The sequence below is a fragment of the Alexandromys fortis genome, unplaced genomic scaffold (assembly GCF_014885135.2).
Source record: "Alexandromys fortis isolate MF-2015 unplaced genomic scaffold, M_Fortis_MF-2015_v1.1 scaffold_0, whole genome shotgun sequence".
Classification (NCBI taxonomy): domain Eukaryota; kingdom Metazoa; phylum Chordata; class Mammalia; order Rodentia; family Cricetidae; genus Alexandromys; species Alexandromys fortis.
This window is the reverse complement of record NW_026067949.1, coordinates 729537-736004: the sequence shown is the minus strand read 5'-3', so window position 1 is coordinate 736004 and position 6468 is coordinate 729537. Positions and strand designations below refer to the sequence as shown.

The following is a 6468-nucleotide window of genomic DNA, read 5'->3' as shown; positions in this document are numbered from 1 at the left end:
CTCCTTCTGCTCCTCCTTGGGACATTGGGAGCTCAGTCCGGTGCTCCAGTGTGGGTCTCTGTCTCTATCTCCATCCATCTCCAGATGAAGGTTCTATGGTGATATGCAAGATATTCATCAGTATGGCTATAGGATAGGGTCATTTCAGGTTCTCTGTCCTCAGCTGCCCCAGGAACTAACTGGGGACATTGCCCTGGGCACCTGGGAGCACCAAATCTCTTGCCAACCCTAAGATGGCTCCCTTAATTAAGATGTGTGCTTCCCTGCTCCCCTATCCGACCTTAAAAAATATGGAACGCTTCACGAATTTGAGTGTCATCCTTGCGCAGGGGCCATGCTAATCTTCTTTGTATCGTTCCAATTTTAGTATATGTGCTGCCGAAGCGAGCACCCCCCTCCCCAAGTTTAACAGGCAGGTCTATCTTGTTTTATGTTCATATTTTGGTTTGTTTATTTTATCAGAAAAGTTTTGATGTGGCATATGATTATTCAAAAGAGAGCCTGAGATGGGTTAAAGAATTACACTAAAGGCAGGACATTTAGTAGATGAAAGGCAGGATGTTGATGATGGCAAGTAGGTTGGGATTCAAATTAATAAGGAACAAGAAGATGAGTCCAGGAAAACATTCTTCTTGCTGGAGCCACATTTCATGAATGGAGCTCCAATTCAAAAGGAATCCACAGGCAAGAGTTTGTCTATTGCTGACACTGGGTCTGGCCTGCAGTGCTGTTTCTGCGCTGTTCTATGTCTGAACCCTCTCTAATGCAACATGCTTCACAGCTACCATCTGGCAATACAGCCCAGCTCCATTTCCCACTCACTTGCAGTCCAGATACTGGCATGGGATTACCTGTCTCCCTGCTCCCTGTTCGGGTGGTCTGTGTGGAGGCTGCTGTTATTGCTAATCTAAAGGTCTGGAGGCAATAAAATGAAGTTAGAGGGATAATTGTCCTTGATATGATCATAATCTAGACAGCTTAACATCTTTAAGATGGGATGCGCCTAGTTACACATGATGGGTTATAAAGATGCTGCACATTTGCTGTTCTGAAATGGCCATGGTGACCACTCACCCAAACCAGAGGTATAGGCAGAAAGACAAAAGACAAAGGAAAATGTCCAAGAAGGAAGATGAGGATGCATCCCTTCCTCGGAAGCATCGGCTCTACCAAGAGAGATGGCAAAGTTTAGTTATATGCAATTAACATGTAGTGTCAGGCAAAAAATTCCCATACATACCAGGTATGTTTGTGTAAGGGCTCAGGAAACTGCAGAGAAAATTGTATCATCAAACTTTAAACACATTCCTTTACTGAGTTTTCATTTATCCATCTCCTCTGACAGTTCATCTAACCTTCCTTCCTTCTCCTGCCTCCTTTTCTTTCATTTATTCCTCTTTCTCCCTTCCCTCCCTCACGTTCCTTCTGCCTATCTTCCTTTCTTCCTTCTTTCCTTTCTTTCTTCCTTTCTTCCTTTTTTCCTTCCTTCCTTTTTTTCTTTCCTTCCTCCCTCCAAATCCTATCTTTATTCATGTTCTTCTTTTAATAATCACCTTAGATGCTCCTCTTACATGCTGCTGCATATTCCCTGATGGTACGGAAAATAGTGACCAAATTATAGTTTGTTTTCAATAAGCAACTATAATTTCTGTTTTGTGGTCCTATTTCTTTCTCTCTTGGCATGAATAACTTAACCTTCCTAATTAGAATTACCTCCACATCTTTAGAACTTTCTGTCAAGGATCTCTGCCTGTCCTTAATTGTATCTCTGGGTTTGATTTCACTTCAAGCTTAAAGGCACTGACCTGTGCAAGTCATGGTATCCCAGGGGCCGATAGTCCTTGGTCATTGACTTCTAGACACTCTGGCTTCTACTGATTTTGTCTGTATTTCTTTCATTTTATTCAGTGCTTCTCAATGGTTTCCTTAACCCCTCCCCCCACCGCAGTCTTTCAGGCATGCAGCCAATTTGTTTTCTCAACTAATGCCTACCCTTTTTCAAGGATGTGAGGCATGCTTTAATGTTCCCATTCGGATACTCTCGGCAGCCAGAGAAGATTAGGAGCTTAGTTCAGATGTCGATTTTCTCCACACGCCCCTCCATATCACCAGCTACACCCCTGCCAGGCTCTACAAGGAGATTTGCTGGCTTGGCAGAAACCCACCACCTATGAGGTAGCCATGATGATGATTCTTATGGCCTCTGACATGAAAGCCTCAATCATGCTCCTTCATCCTCGAGAGTGTGTTTGGAGGGTCTAGCAGGGAGCACAGCTGCTAGTGTTTCATTGACTAAAAATGGTCCTCTTCTATGTAGCAGGTAGCTTCAGAGCAGACACATATGAAATGGTTAGAGAAGAAGGGACTCCTGTTTAGCTATCCAGGTTAGCTGCACCAACTCAGGTGACCTGGTGGGAAAAATTCTCATCACATCATATCTTTGGATTTCTACATTCTATAAACCTCAGGAAAAAAAAAAAAAAAGCTCAGGCCTCGGTCTCATTTAATCATTCTGCATATTCAAAATTTTGCCACTTTGCTTATCTCCTCAATCCCTCTTCTCTCTCCCTCTTCAATGCCTGTAAGAGTTCAAACTCAAAGTGATAAACGTAAGCTCATTTTTCACAAGTCCTCTTCAAACACAATTAACTGTAGTGTGTATTTCTCGTTCTGAGTCTCCTAGTATTAATGAAAACCCAAGTGAACAAAAATTACTTAGAAATAAAACTTTGATTTTCAAAACTATTATTCGTACCATTGACTTCAAAAGATGTTACAGCAAAAATTCTATATGCATAAATGAATAAGCATGTGAATACATGTGTGTATCTGTACGTGTACATGTCTGTATGTGTATGTATACATGTGACTATGTCTATATGTATGTAAATGGGTGTGTATAAATACATACGTGCATGCATACATATGTGTGTATTGTGTAGTTCTACTAAAACAAATTCCTTTCTTTGGGGCAGGACTGTCGAGAAGTGTGATACCTGCATAGACTGTATGGCAGAGCAGGGAAATGATCAGCATGCAAAACCTTGCTTTATGTCAAACAGCTGCTCTCTGCTTATACTCTGTGCTTCAGTTTTATATAATCACCTTTCGTTGTCATGTTGCTAGAAGGTCACAGGACATTGCATAAACCCTTCATTTACTGCAAACCCTCTGCTCATGTGCAAAACTCCTAGCATTCTTCCAAACCCATTGCAAGTGTTCACTTCTTTAAAAGCTTAAAAATTTCTCTCTCTCTCTCTCTCTCTCTCTCTCTCTCTCTCTCTCTCTCTCTCTCTCTCTCTGTGTGTGTGTTTATTTGCCAAAACATACTTGTGTAGATGAGAAATAAACTTTCTGGAGTTGGTCTCTTTTCACCCTGTGATCTAAATTCCGGTCATAATATTTGGCAGCAACTGTCTTTAACCTCTGAAACATCTCATTAGCCCTTTGACAACTTCTTTAAACATTTCTAAACTGAATGTTTATTCTTTGCCAAAGTTAGTATGTGTAACTTACAATGCCCTCAGTACATCAATAGATGCATAATAGATCTTTGGGAATTGAGAGAAGAAATAAAGAGAGGAGAAAGGCTTTCTGTGAGAGAAGGAGGGATTACACTAAGCAGAAACATGTTTTGTTTTGCATTCAACTCACGTTTGTTGGTATAATACATTGTGATAGCTATTATTAATCTGCATACTTAGATTATTCCATCGACACAGAAGTCTTATGCCCTTACTGTGGAGGATTCCTGGGAACCAGGAAATGAAACAAGTTTTCCATGATTCCTCATTTATAATCTCCAGATCTTTTCACAATCATTTCTGTTGCTGTGATAAAAATATCCTGATAAAAAGCAACTTGTGTGAGGAAGAGGTTATTCATCCTACAATTCCAGGTTATTGTCCATCATAGCAGAAACTTCAAGGTAGCGACTCAGCCAGTTACATAACATTCACAATCAAGAGCAAAGGAAAATGAATGAATGCTTACTTTTGTTTATCTCAATTTATCACCTTAGTATATTTAACAAACTGTGTTGGCATAACTGGATATCAACATGTAGAAGAATAAAAATAGATCCATATTTATTGCCATACATGAAACTCAAGTCCAAATGGATCGAAGACCTCAACACAAAACCAACCACACTGAACCTCATTGAAGAGAAAGTGGGAAGTACACTTGAACACTTTGGTACAGGAGACCACTTCCTAAATATAACTCTAGCAGCACAGACACTGAGAGCAATAATTAGTAAATGGGACCTCCTGAAACTGAGAAACCTCTGTAAAGCAAAGGACATGGGCAACAAAACAACAGACTACAGAATGGGAAAAGAGTTTCACCAGACACACATCAGACAGAGTGCTGATCTCCAAAATATATAAGGAATGCAAGAAAATGCTCATCAAATGAATAAATAGTCCAATAAAAATGGGGGTACAGTAATGTTCTTCTGTATATGTTTCGATTTTATTGGATAATGAATAAAGCTACCCTAGCCCATGGCTTAACAGGGTAAAGCCAGGTGGGAAATCTGAACAGAGGTATATAGAGATGTAACTGGAAGGCTGCTTGTTTGTTCTTGGCCACCTGGCTGCTTAGCCCAGGTTAAATTCCCAGCGTCTGTTTCCTGTGGATCCATGGCGTCTCTCTGACTCTGCATTCTTCCTCCCAGAATTCAGTTCTGTCTTCCCTGCCTACCTAAGTTCTACCCTATTAATAGGCCCAAAGCAGTTTTATTAATTAACCAATGAAAGCAGCACATTTGTTTAAGCAAAAACAAAGGCTTTAACATAGAAAAATTACATATAACAAAAAAGTTATCAAACAAGAATTACAATTACAATATTTATATCTACTTTATCTTTTATAATAACTAAGGAAAACTATAACTATAAATTCTTCAGCTCCATCAAAGACTCCAGAAGGATATAATATTACCTAAGTAAACAGGAAGTGCATTATAAACAAATTACAAAACTCTAGAATTGACAGAGATACCTTGCAGTCTGGACAGTCACCTAAAGTTCTTTTGTACCATTGAGGCACATCTTTAGCCTACAGGTCCATAGTATCCAGCAGACTTTTCCATGAAGCAGGAAAATTGAAAGAGCATTTCACCTATATTGGCAGTTTTTAGTCACTTTCTTTTGTATCCTGCAGAATGTCTCATAGACTCTTTTATGAAGCAGGAACCCCGAAGGAACGTCTCACCTTTAGGCAAGTTTAGCAGTCATTGCTCTGTGGGTCCTGCATGTCCAGTTTATATAACAGTCCAGACAAGAGCAGTTCCTTGTCTAAATGGCTAACCAACTCCATGAGGAGCCTCTTTGATGTGCATCTTCCTCTTGAAGTATACTGGTGCTGCCAGAAGCAGATATGTCTCATTGTCATGAAAAGTACATTTTAAATGCCATATTCTGAAGGTTTCTGAAAGATTTAAAGAATCCCTATCCATCTGAAATACTTTTTTGTACATCTAGAAATACTAACTAACATGACTACAAACTTGACTATTATAAATGATTATCTATTAATCTATATTTGTTAATTATATATTACATTTTTAAATGAACTACACAATCACAATACCTTAATCAAGAGCAGAAATATACATATAACAAAATTAACCTTAAAATTGTATCAATAAACCAAGATCCATACCAATGCAGATAATTTATATCTATACCATATCTCCCTTTAAATGTAAAAGAACATTTATAAACAAATTTGGGAATATGGGCCTAGTTTTGTCCATACTGCTTCCTACTGTTTGGGAGCACTGTTAATCAGGTTTTTATGGAATATCCTGTGTGCTAAGTTCATCTTAGTCAGCAGTTGGGCAAAGTAATCTTTTGAGGGTGTTAAAGGCAACATTTTATGGGGACAAGGTCCATCAAACCACATGTGTATGGAAGGAATCCACAGATCTCATCTTCTGTGGAAACAAAAGAAAAACTTCTTTTCCAAAGCAATATATCCTTAGACTCAGATTTTGAAGTCCAGAAACCTTTATAATATACATACTGGTTTATCTTAGCAGCCCATACAATGCAATGTTTCTTTGTACTTAGCTCTTTTACAGTCAAAAAATTCAAAGAAAACACAATAATACATATAATCTAGACTGTGAATTTTCCATTTTTACATGTCTTATTTTTCTTTACTTCTTTTAATCTATGACTATCTGTACTCTGTCTCTTTAAAGACTTTACCCTTTTTTTTAAGCATTAACTTTACTTTATGACTTTTTAATACTCTTTTTCTTCTCTCTCCTAAGCCTATGTATGTCTATCTAACACTATGACCTATTTAGATGTCTTTTATGTCTAAATCTGTCCTACTGTGAATCTGTAATCTTTACTATCCAGAAACACTTCTTAAAATGCTAAGCACTTCTTAAAAACTTAAGTTGCGCCATGTAGGGGTAATATGGTACTGCCTGTTTCCTGCTTAGTCTAA

At 38.5% G+C, this 6468-nt stretch overlaps 1 non-coding gene across 1 annotated transcript; it reads right to left on the bottom strand.

Moving 5' to 3' along the window:
* Positions 1-284: 284 nt before the first annotated feature.
* On the bottom strand, positions 285-391 carry LOC126506620 (U6 spliceosomal RNA). Its single transcript, XR_007593276.1, has one exon. It is a non-coding gene; the product is annotated as a U6 spliceosomal RNA (small nuclear RNA).
* Between the last annotated feature and the right edge of the window lie 6077 nt (positions 392-6468).